The following is a 21450-nucleotide window of genomic DNA, read 5'->3' on the forward strand; positions in this document are numbered from 1 at the left end:
GGAGAAAGAGGATCCCTTTTGCACTGTGGGTGGGAATGCAAACTGGTGCAGCCACTCTGGAAAACAGTCTGGAGGTTTCTCAGAAAATTAAAAATAGAACTACCCTATGACCCAGCAATTGTGCTACTAGGTATTTATCCAAGGGACACAGGTGTGCTGTTTCAAAGGGGTATATGCACCCCAATGTTTATAGCAACACTATCAACAATAGCCAAAGTATGGAAAGAGCCCAAATGTCCATCGATGGATGAATGGATAAAGAAGATGTTTGTGTGTGTGTGTGCCCGCGCACATGTGTGTGTGCATGTATATGTATACACACAGACACAGTGGAGTATTACTTGTCAATCGAAAAGAATGAAATCTTGCCATTTACAACTACATGGATGGAATTAGAGGGTATTATGGTAAGCAAAATTAGCCAGAGACAGACAAATACCATATGACTTCACTTACATGAGGACTTTAAGATACAAAATAGATGAAGAGAATGGAAGGGAAGCAAAAGTAATATAAAAACAGGGAGGAGGACAAAACATAAGAGACTCTTAAATATGGAGAACACACAGAGGGTTACTGGAGGGCTTGTGGGAGGGGGGATGGGCTAAATGGGTAAGGGGCACTAGGGAATCTACTCCTGAAAGCACTGTTGCTCTGTAAGCTAACTAACTTTGATGTAAATTAAAAAAAATAAATAAAAATTTAAAAAAAAGAATCACAGAGGGATGGCTTATGTGCTAAATTTTGTTACTACCCTGGCTTCCTTCTGAGATTTCCTTTGCATTTTCCAAAGAGAAGTTGGCAACTACAAATCCCAGAACCTCTTCTTCCTAGGGGTTTGGGTTAGAATCTGCAAATGGGAACCACTCAGGTGAGATTAGGAGGATGGAAAAAAGGAGAGACTGTTTTTCCCCTAGAGGAAATTGTAGTCATAAACATAGAAAAAGAAAATTTCAATAAGTAAAATGTGTTTTTGGATGAAAACACAATATCATAAGGACATAAAATATTCAGAATAGGTTTTATGTAATAAAATATCTTAGGTATATTTGGGGGCAGAAGAAAGATAACTTGATAAAGTGATGATAGTGTGGAAAAAAAAATTAAGAATAGTCAACAGAGAGGGGTGCTTGGGTGGCTCAGTCAGTTAAGCGTCTGACTCTTGGTTTTGGCTCAGGCCACGATCTCGCAGTTCATGGGACTGAGCCCCACCTTGGGCTCTGCACTGACAGCTCAGAGCCTGCTTGGGATTCTCTCTCTCTCCATCTCTCTCTGCCCCTCCCTCACTCACACTCTCTCTCTCAAATAAGTAAATTTAGAATAGTCAGCAGAGAATTAGAAGAAAAATGAGGGAAAACTTGGTGTATGAGATGACAAAGAATACTTAGGAAAATACTTCTATCTGTTGTTTTATAATAGGGTAACATCAAAAAATGGAATCTAATTAATTGTCCCTAGACAGACTCAGATATATTTAATAAATTATAATGTTAAATTGACGGTATTCCAGATCAGTGGAGCAGGAATAATTATCCTGTAAATAATGCTGGGACATTTGATAACTGTACAAAGTGATATGAAATCTCTCTCTCGTACTGTATGCCAGAATAATTAGACATGAGTTGAAGAAATGAATAGAAAATATGAAAAAATTAAATGATGAGAAGATAATCTAAATGAAAATTTTAAAAATGTTTGAGGTCGAAGGCCCTTTTTAGCATAAAAACAAAAGGTATTGGCTATTGTTTATTATTCCAAGTATTTCTTTGCTGCAAGTATTGTTCTCTACATGTAAAAATTTATTTAATCCTCACAGGAACCCTGCAGAGGAGGGGGAAGGGAAGCAGCAGTGATTACTGTAAACAAGTGAAAATGTATGTGACAGCCAGTGCAGAATTTGTAATATTTGTGGAAAGGAGATAATGTATTTAATAAATAAATGGCACTTTCGAGTTTATAAGAAATAGATGAACACACCATTTGTAAAATGGGCAAAGAATTACACAAGCCAACAATTCTTTCTTTTAATGTTTATTTTTGAGAGAGGGAGGGAGAGAGAGAGAGAGAGAGGGAAGGAGGGGGAGAGAGAGAGGGAGAGAGAGAATCGCAAGCAGGCTCTGCACTGACAGATGTGGGTTCGAACTCAGGAACTGGGAGATCATAACCTGAGCCAGAGTCAAGAGTCTGAGCCACCCAGCCACCCCCAAACTGGCAATTCTAAAAAGGAGAAATTCAAATGGCATTTGATACCGCAGAAACCTGGTCGATCTCATATGGGAGAAACTGTTTTGGTTGCCTTCATTCCTATTCTCAAACTCCCCTCAGAGTTTTCTTCCAGCGGTGTTTGAATTATGTACAGTTAACTGGAACAGTGATGGATGGGCATCTGTCTTAAGCCAGACCAACCAAGGTCCTTTACCCATAAATTTATGTGTAGGCAAGGCTTACCTAAAGCTTTCATAATAGACATACCAATAAATCTACACCTGAAATTTTTCTTCTAAGCAAAGAGTCAGTGTTATACATAAGAATACATTTAAAATTGAAATGATGGAAAAATGTTGAGAAATAGATCATTGGTTAAAGAAAGTATGGTCCCTTGAGATAATAGATTTCTGTGGAGTCTTTATAATGTACATTTTGGAAGAGGGACCAAAAATCCAATGCCTATCTATATCAGGCAGGAAATATGTATGAGTGAAATAATTTGAGTGCAAGTATATATGCATATAGTATATGAATTGTGAGGACCAGCATCAGCTAGAATGTTTGTGTTCTATCTAAAGAGTAAGTAGCTATACAGTTCGAGTTATTTTTGTCCCCCAAGGATGCAGACGAGTGTGGCTTGGTCTTTTGATTTTCCAAGACATGAAAATTTAAATTCATTTCAAATGTGAAAGTATTTATGGCAAGTAGATCCAAATGGTATGTTATATTCATCAAAGAGGTCAACAGTTTGCAATTTCTGTTTAGAAAAAGACTCACTTTTGGAGCACCTGGGTGGCTCAGTTGGTTAAGTGTCCAACTTCGGCTCAGGTCATGATGTCATGGTTCATGAGTTCAAGCCATGTGTCAGGCTCTGTGCTGACAGTTCAGAGCCTGGAGCCTGATTCGGATTTTGTGTGTGTGTCTCTCTCTGCCCCTCCCCCACTCCCACTCTGTCTCTGTCTCTCAAAAATAAACATTAAAATAAATTTAAAAAAAAGAAAAATATTCACTTTAATAGTTGTGTGTTCAGTACATTTACTATCTGTTCCTAAGTTTGAGAAAGCTATTTAAAATTAGTATTGGGTGCCTGGGTCGCTCAACTGGGTTAAGCATCTGACTTCAGCTCAAGTCACGATCTCACAGTTCGTGAGTTTGAGCCCCGTATCGGGCTTGCTGCTGTCAACGCAGAGCCTATTTCACATCCTGTCTCCCTCTCTCTGCCCCTCCCCTGATCACGCTCTCTCGAACATGAACAAACATGTATAAAGAAATAGCATCAAGAGGGATTTCTCACAAAGTCAGGAATAAAGCAAGATATCTCCTCACTAAGTTGTTGTTCTGGAGATTCTAGCCAAAACGACATTCAAAAACCAAAGCAATAAATAAAAACATAAGTAAAAAACATTACTTATTACATAAGTAAAAGAACACAACTTAAATACATAAGTAAAAGAACAATATGTATTGAAAAGTCAGTCAATATTCTTCCTTTTTGCAGATGTTGTAACCCAGTGATTCACTTTCCAAGAGTTATTCTTGAAGATATAGTAGGTTAATTATACAAAAACATATACTCAAGAAACTTAATTAGATATACTAGAGGAAATAGAAATAATACAAATACATAATGATGCATAGTTTAAATATTTGATACATTACATTAAAATACAATATAGGTGGTTATGTGTATATCTTAAAAATAATGAATATAATATTTTAAAGTGAAAGTTGTTTTATAAATATTATAATATACATCAAGCTCTTAAATTGCTTATTTCTAGTGGCGGGATTTGAATCTTCTTTATTTTTCTGATATATTTTCTACAACGAGCAGGTACTCCCTATATTGTTAGACAATGACACTTTACATTCTATTTTTAAGTTGTAGCTTTTACTACTTTAATAGTTACAAAAAGATTAACAAAGTAGATATAATTTTACTAAAGAAACAGTGTCCCACCTATTTCGTATACCATAATTATCAAATCGCTGAGTAATGTTTTGAAGGACAAGATGCTTAAGCGTGTCAGATAACTCAGAGAAGTCCGGAAAGATAAATACTGAGGAGTGTTTGTGGGATTTGGTAATTAGTAGGTCAATCATGGTGACCTTTGCAACTCCACATTAAAAAGGGGGAAAGTTGGTTCCTAAAATCAAAGAGATGTCATTTTCTCTTGTCTAAAGCAATTTGTTCAGTTTTAATGCTGCTTGATAATGTGAAGGGTGTTGAGAATTGGTTTTATCCCTTAACCTAAATTAAATGTAATCAATCACATAATAAAAGTTTGAAAGAACTTATTAAGTCAATTTATAGGAGATACTGATTATAGTCCTTTAATGAATAATACTTGATCAAAAAGCATGTTAAAATTAAATATCTTAAATGTTCATTACTGTATTGTTTCATTTATTCATTCAACAAATAAATATTAAAAGGCTACCATGCGCCAGGCATTGTTTTTGGTGTTCTGGGATTACATCTGAGAACAAAACCAAGAGAATGTACTTCTGGAGTTTTTATGTTAGTAAGGAAAAGACAGACAGTAAACAAAAAAGGTAAAACATTCAGTGGGCTACTCGTGAGTGTTCTCGAGAACAATAAATCATGAAGCAGAGCGGATTGTCCAGGATGGGGGCTGAATATTAAATAGGGCGATCATGATGTGCCATGCTGAAAGGGGACCTTTGAGCAAAGGCCCAGTAGAGATGAGGGCAGACCTTGTGAAGATTTTAGCTTTCCTCTTGATGTCGTGAGAAGTCACTGAAGGGTTTCAAGCAGAAGAATGGTTGACACTTCTGACCTAGGTTTGAAAAGGGCTCATTCTCAAAGCCATGTTGAGAAAAGAGCCTGCAGGAGCACACAGAATATTCTTCATTTCCCCTCTAGATTCATTCTCAGGCCTTCCCTGCCCTGTGTCTCTGTGCCTGTGGGTGTGTGCAGAGGGCGACCTTTGTAGGAGACCTGTGGGAGGATGGGAGAGCGGTTTGGGTATTTCTCTCTTCTGCCCTCTCTGCCAAATGATGGTTTTGGTAGCGTCCATTTTGTCAGAGCTCATGTCATTTAAAAATTTAAGTAACAGAGGCTTCTAAAGACTTACTGATGTCTCATGTTTGATTATATTGAGGTCCAAGTCCTCTTGGTATTATTTGCAATCAGATTTTTACATGTGCTTGTTAAAAGCTGTCCCTCAATTCATTTTTTCTTTTATAGAGCTGCACACCCCTGGCTGTGCAATAGGTCTGTTTTCTAGTGCAGTTTCTTTGGCTAGATCTCTTGTTGGTCACATGCTTGGTGGTAGCAGAGGAAAGCCAGGGCTCTGCCCTTGCCATTTTGGGAGGTCTGCACAGCAGTACATCATGGCACTCCGCCCACGTTTTTACCCATAAGAGAAATACACGCAAATAATAAGAAACAGCTGCTTCTTTCCTACACTGCCCCACTGCAGTATTTAGCCTGTAACTCCTGCTCATGGGCCTTATGTTCCACACTAAAACTTGGGGAAAGACTGCTGGTGGGTCAAACTGAGTATGTTCATTTCCCTTTTTTACTGTAGGGAAGAAAACAGTATTTTCCCTGTTTAGGCAAGTTTTTCTGTGGCTTAAATTTACTGGTGGCCTTTAAATAAGACCAGTTTCAGAGTTAACCTTTCTTCTCCCCATCTGGGCTCAGTTATCATTCAGGTTCTTTTTTTTTTTTCTTCTTTTTTTTTTTTTTTTTTTTTTTTTCCAAATTGGTTTTCTCATTCTTGGTCTGCGGCTGACTTCCCTCTGGGAGGTTGGCAATACCGCCCAGTAACTGGAGTGAGCGCCTGATTAAAGATTGTAGCTAATGACATTTGGGATGGACACAATGTTGTTATGCTTTCATGTGTCTCTTTTTTTCTTCTAATAGTTTCTTATTAGTTAAAACCTTAAGTAATGCATGTGAGTTTCTTGGAAATGTTAAAACATTTCTTTTTATCTGCTATACTTTAATGCCAGATTGTGTGTAGGCTAGTGACCTAGAAAAGCCATTTCCTGATATATGGTGTGTAATTTAGCCAAACTGGTTTGATTACATTACTGGGTATGATTTAGGCCCATGGAAGAGTCAACCAGCAATTTGATTGAAGCCACACTCTGCCTTGTCATCCAAAGATCAGAACAGAAGCCTTAATTAGGCTGGTTGATTAAGCAAAAATCTTAACTTTAGTTGGTTACCTGGAGGACCATATCACAGGAGTAAATATGGACTTGAGCATTACTTTTTAAAAAGCAGAATAACAATAAGAGGGGAATACCTGTATCTTCTTTCTTATTTTTTCAATTAGCTTTGCAACGGCACAGCATCCACTTTGGATCAAATGATAGGCTGTTACTGAATCATTTTTATGTTTTTAAATGTTTACTTATTTTGAGGGAGAGAGAGCACAAGCAGGGGAGGGGTGGAGAGAGAGAGGAAGACAGAGAATCCCTAAGCAGGCTCTGTGCTGTCAGTGGAGAGCCTGACATGGGGCTTGAACCCAAGAACTGTGAGATCATGACCTGAACTGAAATCAAGAGTCAGAAACTTAACTAACTGAGCCACTCAGGTGCCCCTTGAATCATTTTTAGAGTCAGAAGAAACTGAATTCATTTGAGTCATGAAAAAGGGATTGTGCTGTTTACTCTTGGTGCTTGAGGCATTGGGCCGATATTGGAAGTCAACTTTCAGAGATTAGAAAGGGGACCAGAATAAATAAATGAGAGTTTATTCTAGTAATATCTTTGGGAGAGTAATCTTTTCCGCTAATAATTTACTTGCTAAAGAGTTGAAATGATCTAGACTATGAAAATGTCTCTTAATAAAATAATTTGAGAAATGCTATTCATTTCACCATCAGAAGACATGGACTAGAGAACCTTTTAAAGTAGTTATTCTGTATACTCCTTGCTTCATCTACTCCCACTGGTTTGGCTTTGCCTCCTTGAGCTCTTTAGGAATGACATCTGCCAGCCTGACGTGGGCAACACTTTTTGGATTTACCTGTGCAGATCTTCATTGGAGACATAGCTGAAGTGTGATCTTTTTGTTGGTCACTTATTAAGAAAATAACCAGATTATTTTTCATATGACACGGAAGTGGAGAAATTACACCAACTGTTACCTTTTAGTCAGTCTTTATTCTGACTTATTATTAAGAAGGCTTAATTCTAATTAAAATTTTTATTTTTGACAAAAGTAGGATCTTCTTTAAAAAATTTTTTAAATATTTATTTTTGAGAGAGAAAGAGAGAGAGAGAAAGAGCACAAGCAAGTGGAGGATGGGCAGAGAGAGGGAGACACAGAATCCAAAGCAGGTTCCAGGCTCTGAGCTGTCAGCACAGAGCCCGACGCGGGGCTTGAACTCACGGACCATGAGATCATGACCCGAGCCAAAGTCGGACCCTCAACCAACTGAGCCACCCAGGAGCCCCAAAAGTAGGTTCTTTTCTACTTGCACCAGCTTTTTGTGATGCTTTACTTGAGCTTTTTTGTTTGGTTTGGGTTTTGATAGGAGGAGAGAACACTGGGAAAATACAGTCTTTGTGTTAACATTTTCCTGAAAGTGTCCATGTTTTGGTAGATGAGCACCAGAAGACCCTAAAAGATAAAATATCTGATTTGTTCTCAGAAAAAAGGATGTCAGATGTGTTAGCAGGATATATTCCACAAACCTTTATGGGTATTATAGTGAACGTATTATTAAATTAATGGGATGTATTAGGCTGTCCTGTAAATAGCTCTGTGCTTGGGATTAGACCTATGTTGGGGCCCTAATTTGCTACTCATAATCTAGGCTGATCACCTCACCTCTTTGCGACTAACATGGCTTGAACCTAATAGAATCTACCATCTCCCACCTAACTTACCTAACTTACTTGGGGAGCCACACTGAATAACATCCCTTAGAACAAGAGTCTTCACCAAGCTACTTAGAAAATGCAAGAATAGATGGTCACTCTGTTTCACTTTAACGTTTATGGTTTCCTGTTTTTATATAACAGCTAAAGTAAAAAATGTAATATTATTTCACTGCAGGCACCTTTACTATTTATAAAACTTCTCTAGATGGATATAGGAAAAGGGATTTCAGGAATGGGCTTTTGGCTAACCAAGATTGGAAGAGTCAACACCCTTCTATTTATCTGTGTTTCCTGAAGCTTAAAGATATTAAATAATATTATTACCAATTAGAGAATTACTTTTGAATCAGAGAGTAATTAAGGCTTAATATTATCTTATTTGACCAACCACTGGCCAGTCCCTTTCTGTAAGAAGAGAACAAGAGTTCTAACTCTTTTTGAATGCTATTCTAGAGTGTTTTAGATATTTAACTAAGCCCCAAACTACCAAAACTTTTTAGGAATCCCTGGGTTTCCTCTCTTAGCATCTGTTTACTCTGGGAAGATCGATATTATATGATGGATTTTCTTTTTAATCCATGCTAAAGTCATCATGAGAAGTGGGCCATTGTAAAAACTTTTTTAAAAGGAGATGATGTGACTGGTCTAATAAGGTGAGTGGGTGGAGGAAGGAGCTTAGTAATACTGACCATAATTCAGTTAGGTTTGTAATCAAGACTAACTGGAGATCAAAAAGGAGGAAATGGGGATTTAGTCTTCACACAAAGAAAATGTTCCAAAAACAAGGAATAACTGGATGAAATTGAATAGGCTACAGAAAAAGGGGTAAGGAAATGGTACGAGCGGACGCAGATGGAAAAGAAAGGAATTGTAAGAAATAAATGACTGGCTTTCTGTTTGAGGGATGTACTTTCTATCTAGTTTTAAGTGGAATTTTAGAAAAACACAAGTATTAATGTGTGTAGAAACACGTAACAAGTTTAGTAAGAGGTTAAAACCATTAAAAGAAAAAGCTAAGAACTAGCGAAAGCTACTTTTTCCTTCCTTTTCCCCCCTCCTCCTGGAGCCCTTGGCTCCAAATAATTGAACAGTTCGAAGTTCAGTTTGGAATAATTGCCTCTCATCTTCTCTAAATGAATAAAGAGACATCTTATTAGTCAACCATGCTTCTGAATTTTCAGAATATAATGTTTTGTACTATTATTTCCACTTCACAGATAAATTAGTTATGTAAATATGATGGTGCTTTTCTTTATTTTTAGATTTTCCTTTTTTGACTACGGCAGACATTTCAAAACAGTCCTTAAAGGTGTGTAAGTCCTGAAAGACTCCTTTTAGGAGTCTCCCCACAGCACAGTACTTTTGATGGCCCACTGTATTTTTACCAACAGTAAAATTGAAAGACTTTTACATTGAGCGCTTATGAACTTACCACATAGTCTGTCATTAATGTTTTACTATACTTTTGTAACACAAATGTATCCATATCTGTACCTTTTCATCTAACTTATGTTGGATGCATTTCAAAGTGAATTGCACATATATTTCCTCATAAATATTCTAGCATTCTTAACTAGAGTTTGATACTTCGTAGTAATAGACTTATTTGTAGCAGACTTTACTAGCTTTTACTTTTGATGAATAATTTATATACAGTGAAATACACTATTATTAGTGTATGTTTGCTGGGGTTTCACAAATGCACATGCATTTAGAATCCAAATCCATTTCCAGACACAGAATATTATCATCAGCCAGAAATTTTCCTCACGGCAGTTTCTAGTCAATCTTCACTCCCACCTTAGAGGCAGCCACTGACATTCTTTCTGCCATTCTAATTTTGTGATTCTATAATTTCCATGTAAATGGAATCAAATGGAATGTTGTCTTTTATATACGACTTTCTTTCTCTTTCTATCAGCGTGGTATATTTTAGTTTAATCCATCAGCATTTGTTCTTTTTTTTTTTTTTACTGCTCAAGATACCATTTTGTTTTGTTTTGTTTTTGTTTTTTGTTTTTGTTTTTTAATCCATTCTTGTGTTGGTGGACACACAGCTTTTTGCTGTTTTGGGCCATTATTAATAAAGCTTCTGTATTTTAAATTTTTTGGTGAATTTATGTTTTCATTTCCTTTAGGTAAATACCTAGGAATGGAATTGCTGTGTTATTGGGTTTTATGAGAAACTGTCATACCTTATCCAGAGTGGTTGTACTGTTTGCTAATGCCTCCAGAAGACTTGAGCAGCCCGGGTACTCTGATAACACCTGCTGGTGTTAGAGCCTTTCATTTTAATCACTCTCCTAAGTGTGTGGTGCTATTTTTATTTTAATTAGCATATTCATAATGACTGACAATGTTGAGCAGATTTCATGGGCTTGTTGGCCATTTTTTTGTTGTTATTTTGAGTTGTGTGTTTATTTTTGAGCTGGAAGAGTTAGGTAATGATACTGTAGATAGTGCTTTGTCAGGTATTTTCTTCATTTGTGGTTCACCTACACATTTCCTTAACAATATATTCTAATGAGGAGTCATTTGATCTTTTTTATCTCTTTTTATTTTCTTAAGTTTATTTGTTTAAAGAGAGAGAGAGACAGCGTATGTTTGCAGGGAAGGGGCAGAGAGAGAATCCCAAGCAGGCTCAGGCTGTGAGGGCAGAGCCCAATGTGGGGCTCTGTCTCACAAACCATGAGATCATGACCTGAGCCGAAATCCAGAGTCAGATGCTTAACCTGCTGAGCCACCCAAACACCCCAATAAGTAGTCATTTTAAAATATAAAGTCAAGTTTATTGTTTTTTGTTTTTTGTTTTTACATAAAGGGTTCTTGTTTTCTATGGCCTAGAAACTTGTAGACCAAGCCCCAGCTCACAGGAGAGTCTCTTACGTTTCTTTCTAAAAGCTTTATGGTTTTAGCTTTTATGTTTGGGTTTAGGATCCATCTTGAAATAATTTTTGTGTTTGGAGACACGGGGCCTCCATTATATTTAATATTTTCATACTGATTTAGGCTCAAAATTGATGATTGTGTACTATATCGTATGCTAACAATTTCACTGTTTCTTCCTCAGTAACCTAATGTATTTTCTCCAATAGTTACCATCTCCTTTCAGGTTCGACCTCCTGTGACTTGGGAGATCAGGTGGTCTTGCTTGGGATAATCATTTATTCATCCCACAAACATATATGGAGTACCTACTCTGCAGTGTATTGTGACAAATGCTATGGATAAGAAAGGAAAAATACCTTGTGCTTGCCTCAAGGGGACACGCGTAAGTGGAGAGGCAATTGGACAAAGATTGAAAACAGATGATAAAAATGCAGAGACCCATGGGGGCACAATGGGGAACACCTAATACAGAGTTCTGGGATCAGGAGATTTCTTTATTAAAAGAGGTGATTTTAGAGCTTTGGCCAAAAAAAAAAAAGGTGTGATTTAATCGTGCAGAAAGGGTTAGCAAGACTCCTGCTCTCAAGACCTAATTGCTGAGTAAGCATAAATAAGATAAAGCCATATCACTATGAGATAAAGCACCTAGAACTATAAAAAGTAGAACATTTAAAGAAGTTGAGACTTCAGAATGGAAAAAAAATTATCTTCCACAGTACACGGTGTGTATGTGAAGGACTTCATCAGGGAGGCAGCATGTGAGCTGGGTCATGGGGTTGTTTTGGAGATTAAATGAATTAATAAATACACAGTGCTTAGGGCAATATCTCATATGTTTGTTGTAAGTGTTGATAATCATTACATTATTATTATTATTATTGAAAGATATATAGGACTTGAACATTTACAGTGATGAAAAGCATTTTATGTATGTGACAAAATTTTAAGCTGTTTATAAGGTGTATGGAGTGAAAACTGAGTTTAGAGACTAAAAGTTGAAGAAATGTTCAGAAATTGGAAAATAGTTCACATTCACTAGGTTTCAATAATGTTGGACAGGTATGATAGGCACAACAGAGGAAGAGTTTTGGAAAGCAAGTTAAGCATTAGTATTTTATTTTGGTTGTAATTGAAGCCATTGTTGGCTTTCTTCCTTCCTTCCTTCCTTCCTCTCCTCTTCCCTCCCCCCCCTCCCCCCTTCCCTTTTCTTCCTTTCCCTTCCCTGCCCTCTTTTTCCACAGACAGAAAAGCAAAAGCTGTACATCTTTGTGCAAAATCTAGGGGTAGGGAATGGCAGGAGCTAGACAGAGATGTAAGAAGTGATCACATGGACAGAAGAAGAACATGTTGCCCAAAGTAGTTAGGCAACAATCCTTGATGTCACTGAGAGGGTGAGAAAGATGGAAATTAGATTTAGCAGCTTGTACTAAAGTCATCTTTGAAAGAGTAGTTTCACAGATTGATGAAGGCTGAAGCCAGATTTTAAGGGATTAACAATGGCTTTGTATTACAAGTATTACAAGTACAGCGTATTTAGAAAAAGTTGGTCATTGAAAGTAAAAGTAAGGAGTGACTTGATAATAGCTTGAAAGGGTAGCAGACCTGGGCTTAGAATTTTTAGGCCTACCACTATTTTCAGATTGAGCCAGGAGGAGAGAGGTAAAAGATAAGCATGAGCACACATGAGTGATGAGATTGTGTTGAAAATACATCATTGAAAGTATAAGGATTTTTTTTTCTAGGAAAAATGTCTAGAGGAGACAGGAAGAAAAGAGAATAAAGGTGTACGTGTAAGAGTCGGCACTGAGGAGACATTTTGTTCTCTAATGGGTGGAAGGAGGAAAGGACAATAAGTGAAGACAAAGTAATAACAAAGAAATGTTTGTGGAGGGGAAGGGATTTGAAGAAATTCAGGCAGCCATCTTATCAGAAAGTGGGAGGCAAGGCCATCCAGAAGGCACAAGTGTAGTAGAGCTGAGGCGATTGAAATTGCTTTGAAATTAATTCTGTGGTAAGTGTGTTAGGAAGGTTCATTAGCTTTCTATTGCTATGTAACAGTTACCACAAGCCAGGAAGAGAGCTCTCAGCAGGAACCTTGATCTTGAACTTCTGGCTTTCAGAACTGTAAGAAATAAATTTCTGTTGTTTCAGTCACCCAAGTCTATATTATAGTATCCTAAAAAGACCAATACAATGGGAGTCAGATTTCTCACTCTGGGAGTAGGGGTTACAGATATGGAAGGGGAAAAAGCTGGAATTAATCCTGTGGTATTGGACTGGAGTTGGAGATGTGGTGTGTCATATAGAGATGGATAGAAAAATAGATATAAATGTAGATGGATATTCTTACATATATTCCTCAAATTATGTCTACTGGGAGGCTCGAGTGGTGAAATACCAATAGTCATGAGTATACAGATACCAGTTTCTAAATATAATTCTTACCTATAATGAACAAAGGCTTCTTGGAGAAATGCTTGCTTCCAGGGCTGGGGCAAGCAAAGTACAAGATTAACATGGAAAATCTTATGTCAAAAAGTGAGGAATTGCTCAGAAAATGATATAGACAGAAGCAGTGTAAGGAAGCCCCCATGAGCCAAATATCGGAATGACGTGAGGATCGAAAGAATGCTAGTAATGGACTATAATCCACGGAATAAAATAGGAAGCCATTTGTCTATATAAATCTAAATAAACAAATGCATAAATAAATGGGGAGAAGAGAAAACTCTTTGTTACAATGGAACGTCCACTAATAAATGTAGGTGGAATGATGGAATTAAGAGTCATCATTTGGCAACCATCATACTGACAGTTCAGTTACAAAATATCAACAGATGGTAAAACTAGTGGGTGAAAAGTTGACGAGGAATGTAATATTGACTTAGCCTCAACGATTTGTTTATTACAAAGGGAAAAAGCTTTAGAGTGGAGAGACTTGTGGAACATCACCTCTGTCAAGGGGCAGATCGAACCAATGTGCCATCTAGTAGGATGGTAAGGAGCATACTGCATCACTTCTGTACTGTTACTGCCCAAAACATGTAACCTGGAAACATCAGACAAACCCAAAATTTAGGGCATTCTACAAAATGATTATTTTTAATTTTTGAAAGTGTTGAGGTCATAAATATCAAGGAGAGTCAAGTATTTCAATTAAAAGAGAAAAAAAAGACATTGCTAGATGCAGTGTATGGCCCCGGGTTGGATAATGATCCCATAGAGAATGTTATTAAGGCAACTGCTGAAATCTTAATGGGGTCTGTGGATTATAGCAATGTATTAATTGTATCAATGATGTAATGTATCAATGTATCAATACATTTCCTGATTTTTAAGGTCCTATTGTGTTCATGTAGGCAAGTGCTCTGTTTGTGAGAACTGCACACTAAAGTATTCTAGAGTTATGCGGCATGATGTTTCCAGCTTACTCTCAAATCACTCAGAAAAAAATGTCCTTGGACTGTAGTTCCCAATTTTCTGTGAAAATTTTAAAATATTTTTTAAAAAAGTACATAAAACCCTGGGCATATGCTTAACGAATGCATGTAGTGGAAGAGGAAAAATTTCCTGAGAAAATTCTAATCAAAAGAAATCTGATGTAGCAACATTTCTGTTCTATAATACAGACAAAATCTTACCAGGGATAAGGCAGACCACAATATAATGCTAAAAGACAGCATTCACAAGGAATCCCTAACAATTCTGAAGGTACGTGTGTCTGAAAACACAACTATCAAGTACACGCGACTAGTATCACAAAGAGAAATTTTTGCTTTCTCAGTTATAGTGGAATATTAAGTATACACTTTGTTTCAGAGAGCAAAAGACAAAAATTTGAACTATACAATTAGCTGAATTTAATGGATATTTATTTTATTTTTTAATATTTATTTTTGAGAGAGAGAGAGAGAGAGAGAGAGAGAGCAGGCGAGGAGCAGAGAGAGGAGACACAGAATTTGAAGCAGGCTCCAGGCTCTGAGCTGTCAGCACAGAGCCCCATGTGGGGCTTGAACTCACGCGCTGTGAGATCATGACCTGAGCCAAAGTCAGGTGCTTAACTGACTGAGCCACCCAGGTGCCCCTAATTTAAATGGATATTTACAAGGAACATTTACAGAAGTCTGAACTTTCAAGTTAGAGAATTTACATTATTTCAAACATATATGGAAACTTTAAAAAAAAATTGACACTTTGTAAGCTGCAAAATGGGCTCAATAATCGCAAATAAAAGTATTATATTGATCATGTTTTGTAACAGTGCTATGTAAAATGGAATTAATAACCAAACCAGTAATATAATCTCCAATAGACACAGTTGTAAATAGTTCATCTTTCAGTGGATGTTTAGAAGGGAACAGCAGTGTCAGAATCTATAGGATGTAACTGAGAGTGCTTACAGATTAATTTATAGCCTCAAAAAGCATACATTAAGAAGAAAACATTTCAAAATTTAATAGCTATTCTTGAATTTAAGAACTAAGAAATATCTAATAGAGTAAGCCCCAATTTATCAAAATAATGAAAATTATAGACCTATGTTAGTGAAATACAAAGCACCACAAATAACAGAATAATCAAGAGGTAGTTCTTTAAATTTATTGGTAAAATATATTTGCTATACAAGAATGGTGAAGAAATAAAGAAAACAAAACCCTAAGCATTGTTAGGAATGAAAAGAGGAAAATTCCAGACCGAAGAGACTGAACAAATAAGTGAATTCTGTGGAAAACCTTACAGAAAATTTTACTAAAACAGGCAATTCTCTAAGCAATACATAATGTTCTAACGTAACAAATACAACCCCATTAAAGTAATCAAATCAGTTGTTTTCAAACCTGTTATCAAAAACTATCTACCCAGGGTGTTTTAGACATACATTGGTGAGATAGTTCCTTGTCTCTGTTCCAGAGAATGGAAAAGCAGAGGGAAGCTCTCTTGCTCATTTTCTGTGGCTATAGTACATACTTCCTCAAAAGATTCCTTGTTTTTCCCTTCACCCCTTGCCCAAGCTCACATCTCTTTTAATTTGTAATCTGTGTCCTAAAGCCTGAATTCTCATATTAAAAATGACCTGGCAAGTTGCGATTTTCTTTCCAGTGAAGCAACGTTAATTGAGTGATCTGCTGCATCACAGGCCCTGTGATAGTCTTTGGAATGAAAAGACATCTACAAAGCAGATTGGCTGCTAGCCGGTTGCAGTGAAAGCCTCAGTCTTGGGTGAAAATACAGTTGACAACTCACAAACTCCGAAATCATGAAGTCATCTCTGTGTGTTCCTTCTTGCCTTTTCCCAAATATTTTGGACTCTTTTGTAGACATGGCTTTAAACACAAAACAAATGACAAAGACACATGAGATAAACAGTGGCAAACTTACTGCAGCTGTGTAGCGTGAAGCAGCAACATAATCCAGTGAAAAAGCATGATTATAATTTAAGTGACCAGGTTTATACATGCAGTTTTGCTACTGAGTTACCTGAGGCAAATCACTTGGCCTCTCTGTGCTTCAGTGCAAACAGAGCTGTTATTACTTCTCCTTTTGGTTTTGCAGTAAAATTAGATATTGATTTGAAATCCTTTTGCAGAGTGTAATATAGAGTGAGGTTACCATTACCATCTTCAGCATCAATGTACATTGTGTATATCATTAATGTGCATTGGGTATATTATATATGTACATAACATTGTATACATATATAGTATATAACAGTATATAACATTGTATTTAAGCAGAGGATATTTCTACTTTAAAAATGAATTTGGGGACAGGTTTTGCATGCAAGATGGGCATAACTTTGCAAGGAAAAGAATTTTGGGGGGAAGTATCATATCTTTTCTAGTTTGCTTGTTTTATGGTCTATAATTCAAAACATGGGTGGCCTTCGAACATTTAACTGCAATTAACATATATTGTGACCCAATAAGCACACACTCATATATCTGTATCTGTCCCTATACCTATATATATATATATATATATATATGTCAGTACTTCATATGATGTATAAATAAAAGGTCTCCTAAAACAGTATTTACCTTTTCTATAGTGGGTGCAGTCTGGTATTTTCTGTTCTACTTTACTATATTCCATTTAATTCCATTTCATTTGTAAAAGCTACATTTCACAACCTTAGCATGAAAACTGGTGTTTAAATATATCATTTCTCATATCCATATCTTTTTTGAAGACAACTCCAATGAAAACAACCTATTAATGCTAATGGGATGGGGCCAAGCAAAAGCCAAATATTTCTTCTGTTGGATTCCAGAACAACAAGTACTAAAAATTTATGTTCTGTAGTTGAAGAGTTCTGATTGTGCTGCATCCAGACTTTTAAAATTGCAGAACAGAAAGTTGGTTAAAAAAAAAAAAAAGCCACTAGACCTTCCCGTTTCCTTCCAGTGACCTTTAGTAGGAAGAATGACGGAAGGGAATTCTTAAGGATAGGCTCTCAAGTAGGATGGGAGGAGGTTCTACTCTGTTATATTTTAGAGTGTGAGCTTATTAAGTCCAGCTGAGATTTTTGGACTATCATCTTTGTCTTTTTTAAAAAGAGGGAAATTACCAGCAAAAATTACAAGTAGGCAATTCAAAGCTGGGATACTTCCACATTTTTTCTCAGTCACCTTAATCATTAGTATATACAAGTGGTGAAACCCATAATCGTTCATAATAGCACAAAATATTAACTTTTTATAAAGTGAGAGGCCTTCATTTGCTTACATAGAATTAACTTTTTTATTGTAGATTAAATTTTAAAAGTAATTTTAACATATATTGAGCCAGAAAGCAGTAAAGTCTGCTTTTTAAAAATCTTGAGGAACCACAGTATAATTATACAAAATTATCAAATAATTGAAATGAGAGGTACTTACCCTTCTCTCTTAGAAAAAAAAAAAAAGGGCCTTTATAAAATGCCTTAGAAGACTTGCGTGGAGAATTTTGGGGAGATCATGATAATGCACAATTATTTTCCTTTTTCTGTGCTAAATACCGTGCTTTTTATTTTGCCCATGGTTTTCTTCTGGCAACAGTCTCATGGCATAGGTAACAGGTGGGAAAGCCTTGGCTTTGATAATCAGGGGTCAGTCTGTGATGCAAACGCTAGCCTGCCTCTCTGAAACCTGAGCCCTTGACTTCAGGGTACACCCATTTTTCAGAAACGCGGGCGGTAGGGTAGCAAGTGAGTCCCAAATACGGTCGTGGACATTTCCCCTGAGTCGTAGAGCCGCAGCAGATGAGCAGGCATCTACTTCGACGTGTCCTGAACTGCACACCTCATCTTCTCATACGTGCTCACCCCCACCCTTCCGAAAGTGAGTCTGACCCCCTGGCAATCAATCTCCTGTTTCTTCTTCTCCATGAACAGCCTCCCTCAGTGGACCTAAGCCAGCAACCTGCGAGACCCCCTTGATCTTCTTCTCTCTACCACCATGTTCATTTCACTCACACCCAATTGTCCACTGAATCATACTGGCCACCTTCGTCGTCCTGCACTCCTTCCACTTTTCTCAAGACTAGCTGTCATTACCTGGTCAAACAGGTGAGTTCTCATCAGTGTGTTCCTGGCTGTTGTTATGTCCGTCTCACTTATTTCTGATTCCAGGTCTCCTCTGCTCGTATCTATGGTCTACACAGCAGCTAGAGTAATTGTTAGATCTTTCACATTATCTCTCATCACATCTTTCTTGCTTAAAATCCTTCTGTGGCTCTCCATTTTCCGAAAAAAAGCCTGTGATCCTCAGCCTGACACGCGAAGCCACTTACCTGTAACCTCATCTCTCTCCATTCCCTCACCCCTCTCTGTACCTAGCCTTTCTAAATTACTACCAATTCCTTGAGCAGCTACACTCCCAACTCCAAACTTTTGCTTCTAACTCAGCTTCGAATGCCGTTCTCCAACCCTCTGCTTTAGGGACTCCTTGCAAGTCCTCTTAAGGTCTTGGGCATAGATATAGAAAAGCAATTCTCATATGCATTATCACCTTCCATCTTCCTTACCTGCCTTAGACCAGGACCTCCTATAGGGAAAATCCTATTTCTTACTCATCTTTGCATCTCTGGGGCTCAGTATAATACTTGGCACATAAAAGAGGCAAATAAATATGTTGTGTGAAGCATATAATGCAGGATGTTTTTCATGTTGTGAGCTTCTTCAATACACTAAAAAGTAATGAATGGCTTGAAGAGAGATTAACTTCCAAAACATGTCTAATGTACTTCTAGGACTTTGGATTCAGTGAAAATCCCTTATTTTCAAAAGTAAACTTTCTATCCTGCGAAGGGAGATTTGATTTAAAGCTAGAATTATTATCATTAATTAACCTTGTTTTGAGAAATAGGTGGTAAGAGAAGAAAGGCCAAAGGAAAAAGAAACACATTGGACGTTCACGTTCATATCAAGAAAGAAAGGAATCTTTATAGAAGGAGTCTGGCAAGATCTCCACCTAGAAAGGCAGGAAGTAGTAGAACACACACAAATCAGGAGCTCACAGGACATGAATTAAACTGCGTGTCAGGTGCAGCTGGCTGTAACTCTCATCAGTAACATGGGAATGAAAAAGCTGCCCGTCTAGCTTCACATGAGGCTGGGATAAGGGGATGAGAAAAATTACACGGGGCCGTTTTGTACCCTACACAGTGCTATCACATATAAGATCTGTGACCATTAGGTTAAAAGATACATTCTTTAGTGGAGCTTTCCTGAACGCTCCCCAGGAATACAGTGTCCCTGGGATAGAATTTCTCATTATGTGTCATCTACACCTCTCTCCACTGCAGTGTTAGCTCTCCAGGCATAGGGACGGCACCTTACATCTTCATAGCTCCAGTGCCCCTTGTGCTATCTGGGATACAGTGAGTGCTACATATGTGTCTGCTGAATGATTTATCAAAATTCCCGTGAGGTGATTGAAGAGCAGTCATGACAGGTAATCCTTATGGAGGAAAACTTGGGCATACGTTTGGTATTTGGTAGGCCTACAGATATTTTGACTTTTTTTTGTTAAAAATTTTTTTTAATGTTTATTTATTTTTAACAGAGAGAGAGAGAGAGAGAGGGAGAGAGAGAGAGAGACAGAGCATGAGCGGGGAGGGGCAGAGAAAGAGGGAGACACAGAATCCGAAGCAGGCTCCAAACTCAGCTGTCAGCACAGAGCCCGACACGGGGCTTGAACTCACAGACTGCGAGATCATGACCTGAGCTGAAGTCGGACGCTTAACCGACTGAGCCACCCAGGCACTCCGGTTTCTTTTTTTTTTAACGTTTATTTATTTTGAGAGGGAGAGAGAGCATGCACAAGTGGGGGGAGAGGCAGAGAGAGAGGAGAGAGAGAATCCCAAGCAGGCTCCGTGCCCACAGCAAAGAGCCTAACGTATGTGACCTGAGCCGAAACTCAGAGTTGGACACTTAATCAACAGAGCCACCCAAGTGCTCCTTGACTGTTTTAATTAACAACATTTCAGAGAACTAAAAGGAGAGGAAGACAAATAGTTAAGGGGTAATCAAATTAATGAGAAAACATAAAGTTACTCCATAGAATTCCCTTTTTTCTGCCTTCAGAACCTGATTATTTATTTTAATGTTTACCATCGCTTCATCCCCTTTACAATGCAATAGCTCATACTTGTTTTTAAATTAAACTTTTTTTAGGGAAAATTTTATGTTTTACAGAAACATTGCAAAGATGGAGTCCAAAGAGATTTCGTAAATACCTCACCCTAGATTATGCTTCCCTAATGGTAACATCTGACATAACCAATTTATTTTTTTATTTAAAATGAAGTAGAAGGTAATTTCAGCAACTCTTCGGTGGGAGTGTCTGAAGAGTTATATGATACCCACTGGAAGTGATAGAAGAGAACATTTTAGTTGCAGTGCCAGACTTAGGAATCACTGAGTCATTCGTAGGTAATTACCCACATAGAAACATCTGAACTTAGAACTTTGTAGAAAAATAACAAGTCTGAAAGTAACATCTGTGGATATGTTTGCTTGATTCAAAGCTATTCTTATAATAATGGATATAAGAGATACTACTCTTGAGAAAATGCTGAAGATAATCTGATAATTCTATTCACTATACTTAAGAAAAGCATGGAAGCAATCGTCTCTATATCTCTATATCCATACACATTTAACTAAAGATCATGATTCAAATGAAAACATGTTGAAATATACAGGCTTATCAATAGGAAAATGTAGGAGTTCACATAGTGGCGATTTGTAAGAGCATTCATTTTATTTTGGCTGAGGATGTGTAGATTTGTACTTCTATTATGGCACTGCTAATTTCCTTGAGATATAATCATTTGGGTTTATTATAAACTTAAGTATTATCTGGCTTCCTTGCAATACGTGATGTAAAACAATGAATTATCCAAGCAAGAGTCAGTATGTATAAGTAGTCATTTACAGTATGTAAAGATAGTAAAATATTTCATATGAAAGAAGTACATAGGGCTATGTGAACAGATTTTTGCTGA

General features: G+C 37.2%; 1 long non-coding RNA gene across 4 annotated transcripts in view; it reads left to right on the forward strand.

The window, feature by feature from the left end:
- The window catches only part of LOC132680791 (uncharacterized), a 490013-nt gene that overhangs the window by 80650 nt on the left and 387913 nt on the right, over positions 1–21450 (forward strand). The window contains exon 3 of one of the 4 annotated variants that reach the window (XR_013555044.1): positions 18335–18508. The exons of the other annotated variants lie outside the window; for them this stretch is intronic. This is a non-coding gene — a long non-coding RNA (uncharacterized LOC132680791). The remainder of the gene's footprint in view (positions 1–18334; positions 18509–21450) is intronic. 4 annotated transcript variants of the gene reach the window in all.

This window comes from Panthera onca, chromosome A1 (genome assembly GCF_046562875.1).
Source record: "Panthera onca isolate mPanOnc1 chromosome A1, mPanOnc1 haplotype 2, whole genome shotgun sequence".
Lineage (NCBI taxonomy): Eukaryota > Metazoa > Chordata > Mammalia > Carnivora > Felidae > Panthera > Panthera onca.